General features: G+C 36.0%; 1 protein-coding gene across 1 annotated transcript in view; it reads left to right on the top strand.

Moving 5' to 3' along the window:
• Positions 1-22,488, top strand: part of VPS13B (vacuolar protein sorting 13 homolog B) — a 593,664-nt gene that overhangs the window by 188,583 nt on the left and 382,593 nt on the right. The window lies entirely within an intron of this gene.

The following is a 22,488-nucleotide window of genomic DNA, read 5'->3' on the forward strand; positions in this document are numbered from 1 at the left end:
ATGGACTGTGTAATCTATATATCTTGTTTGACAATGCTAATGAAAATTTTATGTCCACCTTTTTATCTTGACATCCAGTGAAAAGTGTTAGTGGTTCAAGGAAATGCAACTAGCCTCAGGGGAAAAACCCTGTTCCAGATTATAAATAAAATTGATCTTTTTGCAATGTTACTGCCAGTTTTAGTTTTGAAGCTACTTATTTCTTTCTGAGCCATCAGCTGCTGTGGATTTTTTTCAACATAACCACTAAGCCAGTGATCTTTGTTTTCCTGTTTGGTGCTATGATTTCCCTCTGGGATTTCAGTAAACAGTGTCTTTCTAACATCTTGATTTTAATAACCAACTGTAACACAGAAATTCTAATGACAAATAATTTACTAACCTTCTGTGTTTCTTTACAGCAAAAAATTTTTTGAAAGTTGTTGTATTGATATTTTGGACCAGATAATTCTTTGTTGTTGGGGACTGTCTTGTACATTTTAGGGTGTTTTGAAGCATCCCTAATCTATATACTCTGTAGATATCAGGAGTACTTTCCAAGTTTTAACAACCAAAAATATTTTCAGGCAGTGTCAAGAAAATGAGAACAACTTCTTTCGCATGTATGTTTTATCCTGTAATTTATATAAAGCCATTACAAATGCCTATTTAGAACTGTTTGCTTAGGATTTGGAGGTATCACGCTACCTTCAAATTATACTACAGAGCTACGGTAATCAAAACAGCATGGTATTGGCAGAGAAACAGACACACAGAACAATGGAACAAAATAGAGAGCCCATCTATGAAATCATATGTATATGGACAGATAATTTTTGACAAAGGAGCCAGAAACACACAATGGAGTAAAGATAGTTTCTTCAATAAATGATGCTGGGAAAACTGGAAAGCCACATGCAAATGAATGAAACTGAATTTCAGTTTGTCCCAGGTACAAAAATTAATTCAAAATGGATCAAACACCTAAATATAAGACCCAAACAGTAAGTTATATAGAAGAAAATACAGGTACCAAACTTACGGACCTTGGTCATAGAGAACATTTTTTGAACTTGACCCCAAAGGCAAGGGAAGTAAAGGCAAAAATAAATGAATGGCACTATGTCAAACTAAAAGGCTTCTGCACAGCAAAAGAAACTGACAACAAAACAAAGAGGCAGCCAACCAGATGGGAGATGACTTTTGCAAACAGTCATGAAGAGAGGAGATTAAGGATAATATTTGGGCTTCTGAGTTGCAAAGCTAATACAAATTTTTAAATGGTTTTCTAGAGAGGTAGGTTAGCAAAAAAGAAGAAATCACTTGGAGAGTTTTTTCAAAGTGAAATTTATGTAGTGGTAAAATGTGGATAATGAGCAGATTATATTATGAATGTCTAAGAATTACTTATCTCGAAAATTAAGTTTTGTTGTTTAGTAGTTCTGTTCATGTTCAAATATATTCAATTTTAAAGTATTTTTTCAAATTATGAAATATTTCAGTATTTTTTGGAGAAAAAAAGAGAACTATGATAATGGTAAAAATAAAATAAAAAGCAAAGGTTCGCTTTTCAACATTTTCCAGGGAGACATTCACTATGTCTTATAATTTATTCTATTAGAAAAGTAGATTCTTTTTTAAAAAAATATATTTTATTGATTTTTTATAGAGAGGAAGGGAGAGGGATAGAGAGGTAGAAACATCGATCAGCTGCCTCCTGCACACCTCCTACTGGGGATGTGCCCGCAACCAAGGTATATGCCCTTGACTGGAATCGAACCTGGGACCCTTCAGTCTGCAGGCCGACGCTCTATCCACTGAGCCAAACTGGTTAGGGCGAAAAATAGATTCTTGATTAGAAAGTACTATTCTAAAATAAGGCCATTTGCCAACTAATTAATTCCTAAATATATTCATGCTCTTGTTTATTCTAATGTTTATCCTACAGTATTTGTAGCCTTTGGTTAGGTTTCTCTGTCTTGAGTTAATCAAACCCTTTCACTCATTTATCCCTCTTTCAACTTCCTGATCAGGTTACTCCTTTGCTTCAGAACCCTCTATGAATGCCTATTGCCTGCAAGACTTAAGTTTAAATTTAATTACCTTAAGAGTGGACTCACCGATTTACTTTTTACCTTTTTTTTTTTTTAATCCTCACCCAAGGGTATATTTTTATTGATTTTGACAGAGAGAGAGAGATAAACACCCGAGTGAGAGAGAAACATGGACCAGTTGCCTCCAGTATGCCCCAAACCAGGGATCAAACCCTAAACCCAAGCATGTGCACTGGCCAGGAATCAAACCTGCAAACTTTTGGTGCATGGGAGAATGCTCCAAGCAACTGATTGTCAGGGCTACTTTCACCTTCTTGACCATTTTACATTTATTCCTTTTCTTGTTCCTGAACCGTGTGTGTGTGTGTGTTTGTGTGTGTGTGTGTGTGTGTGTGTGTGTGTGTTTTAAAGCCTTAATATCTTTTGAATGTGCTCACTTTTCTTTCTGGAATCTCATTTTAGTCTGAAAATACTGACAACGTTTTAGGCTGAGATCAAACATTACCTCTCATAAAATACGGCCACTCCCTGGGAGACTTGGCAGTTTCCACTGTCCTATTTCTCTAAATTTGCATAGCCATTAATTTATCCCTATAGTACATAATATTACATGTACATTAATTACTGGTTTAAATATTTATTCTCGTTAAGTATGAGTTTTCAAGAAAACTGCCATATGATAGTTGTTCAGTAAACTTTTCTTATGAGTCTTGTTATAATGGTGTCAATAAAAAACATTTAATATCTTATAATCTAGAAAAAAAAGAGACACAGAGTGGGGCAAAAGTGGGTTTATAGTTCGTACGGAAAATAATACAATAATTAGTAAGTAATAGTACAATAATAAACAGTATGTAGACCTACTTTTGCCTCACCCTCTACATATCTTATTACAAATTGTATGGTAGTATTATAAGGAATGAAAATGTTCTTGGAAGTATGGAAGAGAGAGTGGCCTCTTCTGATTGGGAATCAGTTCATCTTCATACAGAAGCTCAGCTAATATTAACCCATTTTAATATAAGGGTATAATCCATCATGTTTGTGTTATATCAGATGGATTATCTTTTTCTGCCCTCTTCCTGTAGAATCTTAGCTTTCACAAACATTTATAAAGGAAACAAAGTGGGGGCTAGTAAAATGCATTCCCTCTATAGTTTAAAACTGATGTCAAAGTTATACCACTCGATTATAGGCAGTCTTCCCCTTAGGTAATTTTATTTCCAATAATTTCAAATGTGTGGATGCTAACAGGTTTAACATGATGTCATTACTGCAATTACTGGTAAAAGGTAGGTTTTCTAAGGGTCAGGAATATCCAGCCCATGGGCCATATAAAGGCCCACAAAATCATTTGGTCTGGCCCTGCCAAGGCATTAGGGGTGAGTTAATGAAATGTTTGACCAAATATAGCAGGCTAATTTTTAAGTTGATAATTTTGTATGGCCCACGAATCCTATGTAATAAAAGTGTAGTATGCAAATTGTCCCCTTGACCGGGAGTTTAACCAGGGTGCAGCCGGCGGGGGAAGGGAGGGAGGCCCCAGCCCATGGCAGCAGTGGCAGGCGATCAGGGGAAGGGAGGAAGTACCCGGCCGGTGGCCGGCAGCTGCTAGGGATGCTACCAGTGCACAAATTTCATGCATTGGGCCTCTAGTGATACTATAAATATCCAAATGGCCCTTGGCAGAAAAAAGCCCCCCCCCCCCCCGCCCTGCTTTACACAAACAAAATGACCTCATTCAGTGTCTTTTCTGAAGAGTTCCATCACCTTATCTCCAGCCTCAGTTTGCTTCTGCAGCCTTCCTACTCAGCACAAGGAGCTCCTGAGGCCCAAGGATAGCTCCACTAGTTTATTACAAGAAATGGGGAGTGACAAGAAAGAGGCTAAATTTTAACAGATGAAAGAAAAAAATTGAATATGATCGAGAAACTTGAGCTTTGGCTAACAAGTAAAGAATAATTTTTATGTGACTGAAGAATAGATTTTTTAAAAAGAAACTCAAAAAAGCAAATTCTAAAAATTTTATTCAATAAGAATATGATTTAATGAAATGATTTTTCTTCCAAATTCTAATGAGTTTACTTAAAAGCAAAAAAAATAGTCAAACAAAAATCTTCTGTTCTTGGAAGTCACACAGTATCAGTTCTGAGAAGAAAGCTGGTAAAAGAGAAAAGCAGTTCTAGCGACTACTCTAAGGGAAATTGCACGGCAGAAGCTTATTTAGTAAAATATTGAATCATATGAAGCTGGAAATAATCTTAGTTCTTAGTCCTTTGACATTGCAAAGCGGGATGCATGGAGGGGTTGAGGACAAATATAGATTAGTTTATTGACTGTAAAGGCAGGGATTCCACAGGTGTAAGTTGGAATTGCTCATTTCCTATACCTTAATATAGAAAACTAATTTCACAAAACAGAATGCACAGCAGCTGTTTACTAATCTTAGCATTTACTAAGAAAAGACAAGACTAGAGGCATTCTTGGATCTGTTTCTTGTCATTGCATTTACTTGACCTAAGTTTTCCCCAAGGTCCTGTTTTCAACTTTATTGAACATATTTCTAAATATGTCCTGAATTTCATATCCTTGAGTAAGGCTCCTTAATGATTTGTAGCACTTAAAACAATTATGAAAGGCAGGGTAAGAATTTTGAAGCTTCCATTGTATTATTTTACTATATTTTATATGATTTTGTGATTGCTTTAAAAATATTTTGTTCTATATGGATGTATTACTTATAATTGATTAAAATGATTATATTGATTTCCAAAAATTTCAGATTTATGACTAAGAAAATAACCTGCAATATTACCCTTGCTTCTGAGAAAAAATGAGATTTCATTTAAGTAATTCAGCTCACAGTTTTATTTTCTAATTTTATGTCTTCACTACGAAGAATTCTTGTTTAGAGGAATCAAAACAGCATCACACATTGCTTTCTCAGACTTAGGTGGTATTGGGGAAACATTTGGTAAACTTGAGAAATGTGTTATTTTTCACTCTTAATAATTAAAAGCTAACCATGTTGGGGGGAATTCATTATTATGCACTTGCTACTCCAGGCCTTTTTTTCCCTGTATATTTCAAAATCTGTTTTCTAAACAAAAGAGAAGAAATATCCCTGGCTACAAAGAAATAAAACTTAAACTAAAATTGAATATTTCATCAGATTCCAGAGAGGGTGGTTTTAATTTTCCATAGATGGTTTTAGTGTGATCACATACTAGGAATTTGAATAGCTTTATATATTTATCCTCAAACTGCATAAAAACTTGCCTACATCCAGCAAGTATGTCAAAACAGGATTTTTAAAATGGAAATCCCTATTACAGTCTAGGTTATCTTTAGCATTTCTTACATAGGACAAATCATACTATTCAGGAATCTTTATTTATAGAGGTGTCTTTTTAGTTTCTTTTATCCAGAACCAAAACTTGCTACTTTTTAAAGTGGCAAGGGTATTTGATGCAGGCAATGTCAATAGTCTTTTGAGACAGAAATCCAACTGACTGAGTAGCCTTCCTAGTGGACTTTTAGCCTAGGCAAAGGAAAAGGAAAAAAAGAACAGTAGGAAGAGGGGCAAACTAGTCAGGGAGGAGGGAAGTGGAAAGCTAACAGTGGAAGATTGCTAGCTACAATCCTTCTGGAACAGAGCCTCTGAAACAGGGCAAGGAGTTTTATAAGAACCTTCTCTCCTTTTCTGTGATTTGTTGGAGAACATAATTTCACTCAGGTATTTGGGGGGGAGTCGAAGAATTGCTAGGTCACTTTAGCTATCATTGGGGCCTGGTTCCAAGCTTACTCTGCTATATTCAGAGAGTTTTCCCCCTTTTAATATAAATAAGCTTATGTTATTCCCTACACGCTCTTTTCACATTGAGAATAGAAAATTCCAACTGTTTTTCCTAACCTAAAATTTTCCTACTTATTTTTCTAATCTATTCATCTATGACTCTGCCTCTTTCCCACTGTTCTGACTACACCGTCTTTATGTTTCTGTGTAGGGCTGTTGTTTTAGCTGTGCCTTTAAATGACTGTCTTACTTCTTTGCACTTGGCTGGCTCTGGGTTAGCTTACATATCAGTTTTCATAGATAGGTCTTCCAGACCACCCAATATTAAGGAGTCACCCAGTCATTTTCTTTCCTATTACAATATTATAATTCTTTGAATTATACTTAAGTTTTCTTATATGCTTCCTTTTTTTTTTAAATTTCTCTGTTAACTACTTTATCTTTAGTGCCTAGAATAGTGCTTGGTATATAGTTGGTGTCTAATAAATATTTGTTAGGTGAAGGAATGTATGAATCACTGCTCTAGAGCCAGGTATAATGTCATTCATTGTATCTGGTCTAAGAAATATTGTCCATTACTTTCAGAAACCTTACTTGCTTGCATTGTAAGTTTTATTGTGATGAAAATAGAGACCTAATAACAATAACAGTGAAAAGGAATTTTCAGATTGAAGTCTGGCAACTTGGGTTTAAATTTCAGCACTTCCAGGTATAATATAAATTAGGCATAGTCACTATACTTTTGTGAATGTGTCTGTAAAATAACTTCTTATAGGATTGTTCTGAAGTTACATGAAATAGTATATTTACTTTTTCATGCAGCACTGCATAGATTATTTTTTACGTTTTCCCTTTATCCTCAAAGAAATTAAATACCTTTACCTGTTTTTTAATGATGAAAGAATTTTAAATGATGAGTTTTAGTGTACATTATAATTTACTACATGTACTATGCAAAGATGTAACAAAATGGAATACATTAGGGAATCTCTAGTATTGCTGCTGAATGTTTTATGGGTTACAAATTGGTTGACTTAATTTCTTCAACTTTTTTTTCATTAGTTCTTTCATTGCTGTATCTCTTCCTTTTCATTCTGTCACAATTAGTCAATTTTTTTTTTGGTTGGTGCTTCATGAATTTAAAATCCAGATGTTTTATTTTTTTGTTTTCTGAAATATTTATTATAGAAAATATCATAAACTAGGTAGAAACATGGATACATTTATTCATCACTAGGGTTTGAGGATTGTAGAAAAAAAAGTACATTCAAGCTTTTGTACACAATTTTTTCTTTGTACAAACATTATATATAATCAGTAGAAGCCCAATGCACGAAATTCGTGGTAGAGTAGGCCTTCCTTCCCCCAGCTGCTGGCACCGGCTTCCCTCCGGCACCCAGGAACCGGGCTTCCCTCGCAGCCCCGGCTTAGTCCAGAAGGTTGTCTGGAAGGACGTCCGGTCTAATTAGCATATTATGCTTTTATTACTATAGATATTCATCAATTCCTAAACACAGTTTGCATGTTTCTGCATGTAAATGTTCACTAATATAATTATCAAACTGCTCAGAATGACCTCTTTCTTCCTTCTCACCTGTTCAAACCTGTTTCTCATTAAATATTCAATTAAAATCTACCTTTTCTCTAGTGATTTTTCCAACCTGCTATATTTGAAGTGATTGCTTATTTTTTAAATCTCATAACAGCTATTGTTTGTAATTAATCATATTTTACTTTTTCGAATATCTTATTTTGCTAATTAGTCATTGATAATCATTTTACTTTTCTACTGTCTGGTTTTGTATTTTTATAACTGTGATCATATTTTCAAGTTAATAAATAACTATGTATTACTATCTATATTTCAAGCTCTTTGAAGTCTCTTTCCATAGTGTCTGCTGCAGCATTTTTATTCATTTTATGTGCTTAATAAAATGTTTTTTGCATTTTTTTTACTCCTCATTAAACAGCCATTTATTTTAATCCCAAAGGAAATAGTTGTGTATTTAATGAGTGGCGATATTGTGAAGTGGTTAAGTGACAGATGTATTGTAGCCACGTTGCTTAGATTTGAGTCCCAGCTTTACCACTTAATAGTTGTAGGGCTCTTGGGAAAGCCACTCAACTGCTCTGGGCCTCAGTTTAGTCATCTGTAGTGAAGAAGATGATAATACCATTTGTAGAATTTTTGTGTAGATTAACTGAGAAAATAGATGTAAAATGCTCAACACATTGTTTGGCACATAGTTGCCACTCAGTATATACTAGCTATCCTCATGAATATTAACATGATTCTCTTATAAAATAGTGAAAAGAGTCAGATTGTTCTTGCTGATTATGTGACCTTGGGAAATTTTTTTTTTTTTTACCTCTAAAACACAATTTGGGCATTGGTAAAATGGAGATTTTGTGTTTTTTTTGGAGGGGGTTAAATGTTATTTCCTATATAAATGTGTGTGTGTGTATGTGTATACGTGTATAAAAATGGTATTGTTTGTATAACATACTATATGCAATGGGCATATATATCAACTCTCTCTAGCAACTTTCACTTTTTCTTTATTCTGAATTGCTATTGTAATTTGGGAGCCAGAAATGCAACAGGAATTTCCTCTCCCCTTCCTCCCTCCCTCCCTCTCTTCCCCATCCATCCATCCATCCATCCATCCATCCATCCATCCATCTATCCATCATTGTGTCATTCTATCCTGCCATCTGTGTGTCTAATAGGAACTAAAAGCAATTCAAGGGAGGACGACTCTAGCACTTGGTTTAGTGTCTTTAGAACCTGAATTGTGGGAAACTGTAACATGTTTTCCCTAGAGTCCATTACATTCAGAAGATGAGGACATACGCAGAAACGAGTCCGAGTGTTAATCTGGGAAACGTTTTGGCAGTATGAATATGGGTTTCGTAATACTGTACTATTTTATTATCACTTGTATTGGTGTTCCACATAAGAACATTGTTGATAGCGAAGTCTTGATTTGTGCACGATGGTAGTTTTTCATTGAGTGTAAATTAGTGATGTCATCTGACAGTAGTGTAAAGACAGTTGCTCATTGAGTTACCACTTTTCATGTCAGTTATTGTAACTAGAGGACAAAAATGTAGATGCAAGCCAAATGTTAATTCTAGAGGATTTTACATTCATTTTTTTCTACAATGAACAATAAAACACTTCCAAAATTGTTAATGTTTTTCTTTTTCTCTTAGACCAGAGAATGTTATAGTTGGGTATTCACCCTGTGAGTTGTAGTGTGTCACCTTAGGTCACATCTGAAGACTAGTAGGCAGCAGAGGTCTATCCAGCCAGTTATGAGAGGATATTAGCACCACCTTGTGGTGCCTGCTATTCCCTGCCATTTACTTTTTGTGCCCAGTCATTATTACAGAGATCTTAATAATCAGGCATGGGAAACCAAGAAAGACCTCAATTTGGCCATTATCTTTCCAAAGCATATACATGTCTTTCTATTAAACCCTTAATATTTCCACAAGATTTGAAATTTCAGATCTTGCCTATTGTGGTAATAATTGGTTTAAGTACTTCAAATTTTTAGGCATATATACCATGATAGCTTTACCAGAGGGAAATGGGGGAAGGTAGAGGAGGGTAGAGGGGTGGATAAATGGAGATGGAAGGAGATTGGACTTGGTTTGGTAAGCACATAATAAATATACAGATGAAGTATTATAGAATTATACACATAAGATTATAGGAATAATATTTAAGACTATATTACTTTTTTTTCTCTGATTATATAAGATTATTGTAAAATAGGTATTTTCCTATTTTAAAATTATTTTAGAAACACATATTTAAGTATATTCAATTTTGTTTTCATTTCTATTTTAAATATAGTATATAAACTGATTTAAAAATACATGTTCTTGTCCTGGCCAATGTGGCTCAGGTGGTTGGAACACCATCCCATGCACTGAAGGGTTATGGGTTTGATTCCCAATCAGGGCTCATACCCAGGTTTCAGGTTTGATCCCTGGTCAGGGCGTGTGTGTGAGGCCATCGATCACTGTTTCTCTCTCACATCGATGTTTCTCTCTCATGAGCCCTAGGGTTTAAGGCTGTCCTGACAGGGATGCTGATTACAACTGCCAGAGATTTAACTGTGCTAGCATTTTTACTAAAACTGTTATAATTTTTCTTAATATTCTGGTTATAAAGTTCCATTTGTCTTGAGTAACTGCTTCTCTTGTCCCTTAATTTCATGTGTCATATTCAAGACTTTTCAGGAATGCATGCATGGCATTATGAGAGAAATGCTTGTACTGTAGAATGCCTTTATAATCAATATCTCTCTCTCTCTCTCTCTCTCTCCTCATCATTCTTCCACCATGTTTGTTTGATGCCATACACAAGAGTCTATAAAAAAGTTACAATGAAATTCTCATTTCAATACTCAGGATTAACTTTGAATTATTTATAATCTTAAATATATATATCCACATATATGCATATGTATATATACAGGGGTATGCAAAAGTAATTAGGCCTGTAATGCTATGAATTTCCCTCTTAGGAATGCTTTCACTGTGTCCCATAGATTTTGGGTTGTTGTGTTCTCATTTTCATTTGTTTCAAGGTAACTTGATTTTTTAAAAAATCTCATTATTAACCCATCCATTTTTTAGTAACATGATATTTAGCCTTCATGTGTTTGTGTGTTTTTCAGTTTTTTTTCTTGAGATTGATTTCTGGTTTTATACCACTATGATAAGAGAATACACTTATGTCACGGATCCACAATTATAGGAAGATACCCATAAAAATTATAATTAGAAAACAATATGTTTTATTCTCAAATTATGCCCTTCCTGTTTTAAAATGTTAATAACTCCTGTGTTTCATGAAATGAAGTTGATACAGTTTTTAAAATGTCCTTATTTGATCAAAGGAAGTTAGTATTCAATAAAAAGGAAACAGTACAATGTTACATTAAATAAGAAGTCAGCATTGTCTTAGTTACAATATCAAGTTTACAACACAATGTTTTGAAAGAAAAACAGTAGTTTTCCTTTGTAATGAAGTACTAATAATGCATGCTTTGGCTGTACATTGATTCATAATCTAGATGCCATACTTTTCAGTTAGAATGAGCAAACTGCCTATTGCTATGTGGTTAATCTTTGTATTGAATTAGACATATTCTATTTGAGTCTACACTTACATTTTTCTTTAATTTTATTGCAAATATTCATGGTTGAGCAATACAGTCAATTTTTTAATGTAAATTTGCAAAGTAAATTTACATTTTAAAATTACATGTGGACTCAGCATATGTAGTATACATTCTTTTATTATCTAAAAACAAAATGTATTCATTATGATACCCACATTATTGTGCTTCCTATAGTTTATATTTTGTCCATCTACAACATGAATTTTTAAAGAAATTAAATGGAACCTATAATCCTGAATATAACACATATTTTGGTTTTAAGCCAAATATAAAAAAAAACCTAAAAATATTCTAATGAAGAATAACATTTAGGAACCAATTATTCAAAATATAAAATAAAACCTAAGAAAATTAATATTCTGACTTTTATGAAAATGTTGCTTTTAAGCATCAATGTTATTTTATATTATAACATTTTTACATGTTTTTATTGGTTTGAGAGAGGGAGTGAGGGGGGGAGAGAGAGAGAGAAGAGAGAGAGAGAGAGAGAGAGAGAGAGAGAGAGAGAGGTTGATTGTTTGATTGTAAAGTCATTCTGCAGTACAAGCATTTCTCTCATAATGCCACGCATGCATTCCTGAAAAGTCTTGAATATGACACAGAAAATTAAGGGACAAGAGAAGCAGTTACTCAAGACAAATGGAACTTTATAACCAGAATATTAAGAAAAACTATAACAGTTTTAGTAAAAATGCTAGCACAGTTAAATCTCTGGCAGTTGTAATCAGCCTGTCAGGACAGCCTTAAATCCTAGGGCTCATGATTTTTTTGAGATGTAGGTCTTTGATAAATTTGTTTTCAACATTGGTTTTATCAACATGAACATAAATGAACCTATGTATAGACTTTTTCATTATTATTTTTTTAAAAACATAGGGTGTACGTCTTAGCATCTTCTTCTGCACTCTGGTCTTCTTCACGTAGCTTAACATATGGCAGGTGTAGTGATGCATGAAGCCCCGGAGTCAGTGACTGACTACTTGGATGAAAGCAAAGCTCTTCTATGGGATTATCAGCCTTTCCCTTAAGATCATCATATGTTGCCAACTCTCTCTCTTTAATTGTGAGAAAGCTGATAGTTTCAAAATGTGCCCAGGAAACTGCATCTGAGTCAGCACACCATAAAGAAGACTGTTGGTTGTATACTGGCAGATATCATTGCTCTGTTTACCAATCACAATGGAAGTAATTTGCTTCCAGGAAACATAAATTATAATAGACTTTAAATTTAGGCTTTTAGTAAGGTCCAAACTGTTGCCACAGCAGGTGAACTATTTTGTACTTCTAATAGCAGTGTACTAGGGTTCCTATTTTTCCTTCATGCTTGCCAGCATTTGTTATTTTCTCTTTTTATTTTTTCCCCCCTTCCTGAAAGTAGCCACCCTAATGGGTATGAATTAGAACTTCTCTCTGGTTTTGATTTGTATGTCCCTAGTGATTAATGATGTTGAGCAGCTTTTCATGTGCCTATTGGCCATTTGTATATTCATTCCTCTTCCCTCTGTTGATTACTTAACAAGACCCTTTAAAGATCTGTGGTGTTCTCTCTCTTTGCAGCTCTTGTCTTTTTGGTACTCTTCCCTGAGAATTTTAGCCATTCTGGTTTCCCTGTTCTCTAAGCTCTGTCTCCTCTACTTGGGAGTGCTGGGTTTTACTTGGTTCCTCTCTCTGCACTGTATCCTGGAAGTTCTCTCAAGGCAGGAAGCTGGGACAATTGTAGGCACACCTCATTTGTTTTCCAAATTTTGTGATCTGCAGTCCTTTGTTGCCTGATTTCCAGTGTCTGGTATACGTCAGTTTCATATATTCCCTCAATATTTTGGTTGTTTCACATGGGAAGGGTAAATCTGGTCCTAGTACTCTATCTTGTCCCGATGCAAAACCCTTTCATCTTTTTGTGTGTTTTTTTTTAATTAAATTTATTGGGGTAACATTGCTTAATAGGATCATACGGTTTCAGGTATACATTTGTATGATATATGATCTTTATATTGCATTGAGTGCCCACCACTCAAAGTCAAATCATCTTTGTCACCATCTATTTGGCCCCCTTTACCCTTTCATCTTTAAAATGGAGAAAATGAGGCTTAGAGTATGCCAAATTCAGATGAACTCTGCTGAGATTCCTGTGAAGAATTCATGTTATCCTTCCATGTACCGTCACCATCCTGGATGGTAAGCATTTGTGCTTTGGCACTTGATTTGTCTGGACTTGGCCGACTCTGGTCGTTGGGAGGGTGGATGTATAATCAATTGGTTTACTTTGTCAAGGGTTGTAAACATTGATTATTATTCATCTGGGAGTGAAGAACTTTCTAAATTAATTTGAATCTCTTATGTGATTACTGGCAAGGACTGAAAAATTCTCAGTAATGAAAATCACATGTTTTAAAAGAAATGGACCGAGCAATACTTACTTCATTTTAGTGATGTTGCGTTTTCTTTTTATTTGTAATGGAAATATCTCTTCTTTCCAGGAATATTAAAAGACTTTGTGAGACACACCTTCTTTTTTAGTTTTCAATGTTAGGAAAGATTAAAAAATTCACATTTGTTCAAAAACACAATATTCATGTAAGAATATGTATTTGTTCTTAGGAAATACACACTGACATATTTAGAGGTAAAAGATGTATCCAAATGTATTCTCAAGTGGATCAGTGAAAGATTCTATACATGCATGCATGCTCACACACACACACACACACACACACACACGTACACAGACAGATATACACATGCAGATAGGCTCATGATAAGATATTAAAGAAAATGTGTATATAGATTGTGCCAATTATGTCTTTAGAAAATATACTTGTTCCTGGAGACCAGCTTCATTTTGCTACAGTGTAGACATATGTGTTGAAATAACTGGAGTTTAAGTCCTTAAATATTAGATGTTTCATCTACAGCAAAATGTCCATATTAATTAAAAATACTTTTTTCTTCCTACTTTTTTTGTTGACTATACTATTATCACTAATTATCCTATATTACATAATCAGATAAAAGGCATAGCAAACAGCATACATGAGTTAGTGTCACATTAGAATATTGGAAATCAGGTCAGGAAATGGATCTATTTGTTATCAATAATTAAAATGTATCTTTTTAAAAATATATGTATTTTAAAAATGATTTTAGAGAGGAAGGGAGAAGGAGAGAGAGATAGAAACATCAATGGTGAGAGAGAAACATTGATCAGCTGCCTCCTATATGCCCCCTATTGGGATCAAGCCCACAACCCGGGCATGTGCCATGACTGGAAATTGAACAGTGACCTCCTGGTTCATAGGTCGATGCTCAACCACTGAGCCATGACAGCTGGGCAAAAATGTATCTTATATTGAGTAGTATTTGAAGTATTCTTTGATTTAGAGCACATTTTCAAATAATTGCTTCTGTATCAATTGAAGCTGTACTTTATAATAAGTGCTTAAAAGATAAAAGAGAAATGCAATCGTTTAATCATATATTCATTCACTACATTGTTTTCCATGTGCCAAACACTGTGCTTGGCATTGTATATATATAAACAGTAGAGATGGTTCCATCTGAGGAGGTAGATATTAAGTAAATAAAAAATTATGCAATCGTAATGTTAAATAGTAAGAGACAAAAATACTGTGATAAAAAATAGAGTAGAAAAATCTGGTTTGATAGGGTAGTCAGAGACAGGCCTCTGTGTGGATGACAGATAGGTGACTGAGGGACAGCAAAGAATTTGAGGTGTTCAAGGGTAGTTGGAGTATAATCACCGGGAGAGAGTGCTGGAGGGGAGATGGCAAAGAGAGGTGAGAGTCAGATGGGGCATGGCTTTATGGGCTATAAGAAGTTTAGATGTAATGTGAAGGAGGTTGGGTAGGCAATATTTAAGCAGAGGAATAACATAACCTGATTTATCACCTAAACACATTGCATCTTTATATATTTACATATGTTGTTTCTTAGGTTTTTATTATAAAAGTAATTATATTTTCATCTAGTATAATTTAGAAAGTTAAAAAATCTGTAAAGTAAAAAAAAAAAAAAATCTGTAAAGTATATAAAAGATTAACCCATCACCCAAAACATACCATTTAAATTTTTAAACATATATTCTTCTAGTTTTTCCCCCTGGTATTTATTTTATCTTATATTAAATTGTATTTAGAAAATCTGTTTATGGTATAAGAATTTTCCCATTACCAGAGTCTTCATAACACCATTCTAAAGATTAAAATATTTTGTCACTTGTACACATCTAAGTTTTCTTAACCATTCCTCATTTTTTGGAGATCTAGATTATTTCAAATATTTCATATTATTTACATCTCTCTGTTGCTTATTGACCTTGGGCATTTTCATATCTGTTGGCCTTGGTTGGTTGGAGCATCGTCCTGTCCATACGTATGTCCTCTCTGGAGAAGTGTCTCTTCAGGTCCTTTGTGTACAATGGAATAAAGCCAGATTCTTCGATAAGTGGTGCTGAGAAAATTAGAGAGGCACCTGTAAAAAAATAAAACCAGACCACCAACTTACACTGTACACAAGAATGAATTCAAAATGGATAAAAGATTAAATGTAAGTCATGAGACCATACAAATCTGAGAAAACATAGGCAGTAAAATCTCAGACAATATTTTTGCCGCTAATGTCTCTAAGGGCAAAGGAAACTCAGGAAAAGATAAACAAATGGGACTACATCAAGCTAAAAAGCTTCTTCACAGCAAAGGAAACCATCCTTTGACTAGTGACCCAGTGCACGAAATTCGTGCACATTAAAAGAGGATTAATTAGAGGAAATAATTTAATATTGCTATCTGCCCTTTCTCTATAATAGAAGTGTCAGAGATGAAAGAAAATTAGTAAAATGTATATGAAAACTTCCTCCAGTCAGAGTCTGGGGCTCACCACGGGACCCAGAGTCAAGTCCCTGGCCACCCACATGCACCACAAAATCGAGTGAGACTCAGACCCGGCCAGCCCCCCCCCCCACCCCCCCCCCATTGCGCTAGATCCAGACCAGGCCACTCCCACCCTTGTCAAGCCCTGTCAGGCAGGGGGCGTAGCCTCAGGTCCCCTGGCCCGGTGCCAGGCGGGGGGACATGGCCTGAGGTCCCCCAACCCAGACCGGGGCGGGGGGCGTGCCTTGAGGTCCTCCCATCAAGCCCCGCCAGGTGGGGGACATGGCCTGAGATCCCCTGTCAAGCCCCACTGGGTGGGGAGCATGGCCTGAGGTCCACCATCAAGCCCCGCTGGGCAGGGGCATGGCCTGAGTTCCCCTGACCCAGCACTGGGGTGCACCTTGAAGTCCCCCGTCAAGCTCCGCTGGGTGGGGTCATGGCCTGAGGTCCCCTGTTAAGCCCAGCCAGGCAGGGGAGCACAGCCTCAGGTCCCCCGGCCTAGTGCTGGGGCGGGGGGCCCGGCCTGAGGTCCCCTGTCAAGCCCCGCCCCGCGAGGTTGCGGTCTGAGGTCCCCAGCCTGGTGCCGGGGTGGGGGCGTGGCCTGAAGTCCCCTGTCAAGCCCCACCAGGTGGGGGGCGCGGCCTGAGGTCCCCCGGCCTGGCGCTGGGGCAAGGGGAGCAGCCTGAGGTCCCCTAGCCCAGCACCAGGACAGGAAGTGCACCTTGAGGTCCCCTGTCAAGCCCTGCCTGGTGGGGGGCGCGGCCTGAGGTCCCCCTGCCTGGTGCTTGGGCGGGGGGAGCAGCCTGAGATCCCCTAGCCCAGCACCAGGACGGGAAGCGCACCTTGAGGTCCCCCGTTAAGTCCCGCCGGGTTGGGGTTGTGGCCTGAAGTCCCCTGTCAAGACCCACCTGGTGGGGGCGCAGCCTGAGGTCCCCTGGCCTGGCGCTGGGGCGGGAGAGCAGCCTGAGTTTCCCCAGCCCAACAACAGGACGGGAAGCGCACCTTGAGGTCCCCTGTCAAGCCCTGCCGGGTGTGTGTGGGGGGAGGGTGTAGCCTCAGGTCCCTGTTGATTGCTCCTTAAGGCTCCTTATGGGAACTTGGCCTCAGCTGTGGGTGCAGCCATCTTTGAGTGATGGTCAGTTAGCATATTCCCTCTATTAGATAGGATGGTTTGAAAAGAGAGCTCACTATATGGGAGAACATATTTAGCAATGATACATCTGTTAAGGGATTAATTCCCCAAATATATAAAGAACTTACACAGTTCAACATCAGGAAGACAGACAATCCAATTAAACAATGAGCAAAGGACCTGAATAGACACCTTGCCAAAGCTCCATTATTTTTTTTTAAGTCTCACCCAATGATAGTTTTTCCATTGATTTGTAGAGAAAGTGGGAGGGAGGGAGATGGGTGGGGGGGAGATATCCACGTGAGAGAGACACATAGATTAGTTGCCTCCCTCATGCACCCCTACCAGGACTGGGGAACCTGCAACCAAGGTATGTGCCCTTGACTGGGATTTGAATCTGAGACCTTTTGGTCCACGGGACAATGCTCTAACCACTGAGCAACCAACCAAGGCATAAACTCCATTATTTTTAAAGGGATAAGATAGTATGGAATTAATATGCTTCATAATTGTGATTGGTTTTAATAGCTATAGCAATTATTCATTAATTTTTTTGTTTTATATACTCATTCCATATTAATATTATATATTCCAGAAGACTTTAATCCAGGAATGGTAATAACTTACTCCTTTAAGTGTATGAATTTGATTTAATATTGGAATGCTGTTCAGAAATTGGAACTCTTTGAATTTTAAAGCCTCTACTTTATCAACTCATCCTAACATACATATAAGCTTTGTAACCTTGGGAGCTCTGTGTAAGGTTTACTGTTGCCTGCTCTTCAGTTTTACATGTATCTTTTAGTGTTTTATGCCTGTGTTACAGAGGAAAGATGTGAAAACTGGGTCAGGTAGAATAAAGCTTTTGCATGTTTCCGAGACCTGCTATTCTTTACGGTGTTCTATATGGTGTAAATAGAATAAGAATCTAGGTAATCATTAAAGTGCTCTAGTAAGTATTTTTGGAAAACGATAGGTTGGCAAAGTAAATATGCAGATTTGTTTTTTGTCTCAGCCTTGAGCTTTTTTCTCCAAAAGGCAATCCAAATTAGGAGAAGAAATCATTTTAGTTTCAGGTTACTTAGTGAAAAACATATATATTGGGGATTTTTTGTTTTGTTGGTTTGATACTTGCAGGAGAGCAATGTTCTAAGCATTTTTGTTTATGTCTGGAAATGGCGACCCAAGGGTTCTTGTATAAAAACAGCTGCCTTAATTTCAGAAAAATTGAAAGAGATTACTTGGCTGTAGAGGATGACTGATGGATGGCAGTATCCTTACTTAGGAATGCTAGAATTCTATCCTCTGATTTATTGCAGGAGATCCTAGATGAAATGAGAACTAATGATGTTAACTATCAAAAAATACATGCTTGTCTGGTCTTGATCAAAAAAGCTTTGCTTTTAATTTCCAAGTTAAGATTTATTATTATTAATAAAAATTTTAGTATCCTAGGACTTTTAAATCAAAATGTGTACTCTGCCTCCCAGTTAGTCTGTTGAATATTACCATGATTCTGAAAGGATCTTTTCCAACCTTTACTGGTCCATAGAATTTAAAAACTAGGTAATATTTACTGTGGGTGACTGAAGATTCTTAATCTAGTTAATTTTAAGAATCATTATAGTGCCCTGACTGGTTTGACTCAGCGGTTAAAGAGTCTTGGCTGGGGCGGTGGGGGCTTGCCCGGGGTAGGAATGGCTAGAGGGAGGGGGGTGGGGGTCAATTGGGGAAAAAGGAGACATATGTAAAACTTTAAACGATAAAAAAAAAAAAGAGTCTCGGATTTTATTCCAGGGCAAGGGCACATACTTGGGTTGCAGGTTCAATCCCTGGCCCTTGTCTGGGTGCGTGAAGGAGGCAACCAATTGATGTGTCTCTCATAGGGATGATTCGCTCCTTCTCTCTCTCCCCACCTCCCTCCTTTCCCCTCTCTCTAAAAACTAATGGAAAAATATCCTCAAGTGAGGATTAACAACAGCAAAAGAATCATTACATTAAAATCATTTATTAAGCTTATTACAGTCTATAAAAGAAAATACATGCATATGATCCTTCACTCTGTACTTAAAATTTAAGCCAGATGTAAATAACTTCATATAGTTAAAATTAAAAGGCTAAATCAGGTTATGCATATCTATAATAATAAAAGCAGAATATGCTAATTAGACCAGACAGCTGAACCACCTTCTGGACGTCCTTCTGGATGTCCTTCTGGACGACCTTCTGGATGAAGCCGGGGCTGTGAGGGCCGAGCCCCTTGCATGAATTTCATGCATCCAGCCTCTAGTATGCATATAAGTTCTTTGGTTAATCCCTTCCCACCCATCCACCCACTCTTGCCTTCCCTTTGAGATTCCACAGTCTTTTCCATGCTTTTATGTCTCTGGATCTGTTTTGTTCATCATTTTATTTTGCTCATTAGATTCCACATATGAGTGAGATCGTGTGATACTTGTCGTTCTCTGACTGGATTATTTTGATTAGCATAATGCTCTCCAGGTGCCTCCATGCTGTCTCAAAGGGCCTTGGACACAGACAATAGGGTGGTGAAAACCTGGGGCAGGGGGTGGGAATGGGCTGGAAGGGGTCAATGGGGGAAAGAAGAGGACATATGCAATACTTTCAACAATAAATATTTAAAAAATAAAAAAAAAATAAAACATATACTTAATAACTGAATATATACTTATATACTTAATAACTGAATGTAATAAAATACATTTAATATTAAAATTATTTTAATTTCAAAACAGATATTATCAATATTGGCTTTAAATTACTTAAACCCAACTGAATACTGTATTATTCCAAGTTATTGTACATAAATTTATATTTTATGCATAATTAATTCAAAAGTGAATTCTATCATATTGTTTATAGTGTCATGGACAGTGTTTATAGCCTCAAGTTATTTAGTATATGCTAATGCAATTAAGGTATATGTTGGAGTTTTGGGCTTATTTATGAAAGAGATGAAGAAGTAATTGAGATTAAAACTATAATATTGGGCAATAGGAAAGATTTTACTGAGGTGAATGAATCAATTGGGAATAAATTTTATAATGATTGATTTATAATCTATGTTTTGATGTTATTCAGCCATACATAACTAAATTTAGTTTAAATTGAAGAATTGGTTTTGAAACTTAATTTTTAGCTATAGGATCCTAGTTTTACTCATACTAATTTGGTGCAGTGTGGGATGGGGATTCTGAATTTTGAAAATCCTGAATAAACAAAGGTGACAAGTTGAAGATAAATCAAAGAGAGACTTTTATGAGATCTGGTAATTTTCTGAATTGTTTTACTTGTAGTGAATCAAAGTTTTGCATTTGTTTCTTCCATGAACCAAAGGTTTCATTGAAATTCAAAATTGATCATAAAAATGGTGATTTAGTTTCTGGGTTTTAGAGTGTAAGTAATATAATAATACATTTAAATTATGAAGTGGTATGTTTGTTCTACCTTGGTTTGTATACTGCATGGTTTGTACACTTGTAGTTCATCTTTTTCTATAGTATATCCTATGTGTATTCATCCACATACATCAGACATATCGCTATTTTATCTTTAAATATGTATATATATTATATATAAGCATATCTTTTTTTTAAATACACCCACATATATATGTAATACCTGAAGTTTCTGTGAAATACTCTTGTGTTTGCACCCTTTTTTCACTTTAAATGTACTATTCTGCACTTATTTCTGTGTCATTACATACATCAATGCTTCATCATTTAATAGCTGTCTGAATGGTGTTCCCTTAAATAAATTATCATAATTTGACTGTGGATATTGATGTTACTCACATTTTTGTTACTGTAAAGCTACAGGTGAGCATCTTTGTGCTTATATAATTAAGATAGCATCTAAGGTATTATTATAGGATTCCAAGAACTAAAATAGCTGGATCAGTGAGTATGTACATTTAAAATTTTAATAGTTAATTCCCAAATGGCCTTTACCAGTTCCCATTTCTCTTAGCGGAACATGAGTGTGCTTCATCCTTCAGAACTTTATCAGTAATAGAATTTCATTCATTTAAATGCTTGCTAATCTGTCACTGAAAAATTATTGTTTAACCTTGAATTTTTTTTGACTGCTAGTGAAGGCCAGTTCTGTTTATTTTGTGATTTGTTAATTTATATTCTTTGCCCATTTTTCTGTTTGGTTGTATATGTTTTTTCTTAGTAATTTTTAGGAGGTCTTTCTTTGTTGTGAATATTATCTTTGTTATGTATTTTCTAATATTTTCTCCTACTTTGCCTTTTGCCTTTAATTTTGTTTATGCTATCTTTTATCACCTAGAAGTTCTAAGCTTTTTATTGTCAAAGCTGTCCATAATTACCTTTATGGTTTCAGTATTTTATGTCATTAAGAACATAAAGTTGGAGAACAAAACTTAGAAACACTACAAAGTATTAATTACTGACTCTTTTGGACTGAGGTTACCATTAAATCTCATTTGTGTATCTGTGCCAATTGAGAATAAGACACACGGGTCATCAGATAGGAGACCAATTATTAACTTGAATTTGTACTGGGGAGAAAAATGGAAAACAACAGCTGGAAAAATAAAAGAAACAAACACAATCTTGATAAAAATCAAATTCTTCTGCTTTCTCTGTTCCTGAACTGGACTGGAGAAAAACATGCAACCCGGATGAGTTGATTCCTTTTGAATTCATGGCCAGGAGCACAGATGGGTGCTCAATGTTGTAAAGCAGTAAGGATGTGTTACTATTTCACACATTTGGTAGTTTCCTAAGGCACTCATAACCTCCTCTGCCATCCTATTCTCAACTGAGAAATTTGAATTGTCAGTGGCTAAAATGAACTCTAATGAGCTCTTATAATAAGTACTTAGTATTGCAGTGGGCCAGAGAATGAGAAGGTCTGTGTAGGAAGTCTTAATGGCTAATTTGAATCAAGGGTGTGCAGAGAAGTTAGATAGATGGAAAGAATGAAGTACACATGTACATAAATAGGTATTTATTAAATATTTTAATATGGTTTGAATTGGGCTTGAAAGGATCATTGGCAAATCAGAGGACAGCGAGGGAATCTACGATAAGCTGAAAAATAAAATAAATGCCCTGTTATATAATTTTACTTCCAGTTACCACCATCCTGTTCTTTGTGCTCAATGGATATATATTTTACTTCTGTGTACTGTATGAACTCCACATTGCATTGTTATTATTTCTACCTTAAAAAGTCAAGAGTGTTTTTAAAGAGACTTAAAGAGGTCTTCTATGTGTATATAATTGCAACTGGGTAATATTTTTAAGAGGTTCTCTTTATATACCAACGTATTTACTCTTTCTGGTATCCTTCATTCCTTTTCTAGAATTGAGCTTCTATCTGGTATAATTTTCTTTCAGCCTAGCACTTTACTAATCATTTCTAGTAGAGCAAGTCTTTGGAGACA

This window comes from Eptesicus fuscus, chromosome 19, assembly GCF_027574615.1.
Source record: "Eptesicus fuscus isolate TK198812 chromosome 19, DD_ASM_mEF_20220401, whole genome shotgun sequence".
Lineage (NCBI taxonomy): Eukaryota > Metazoa > Chordata > Mammalia > Chiroptera > Vespertilionidae > Eptesicus > Eptesicus fuscus.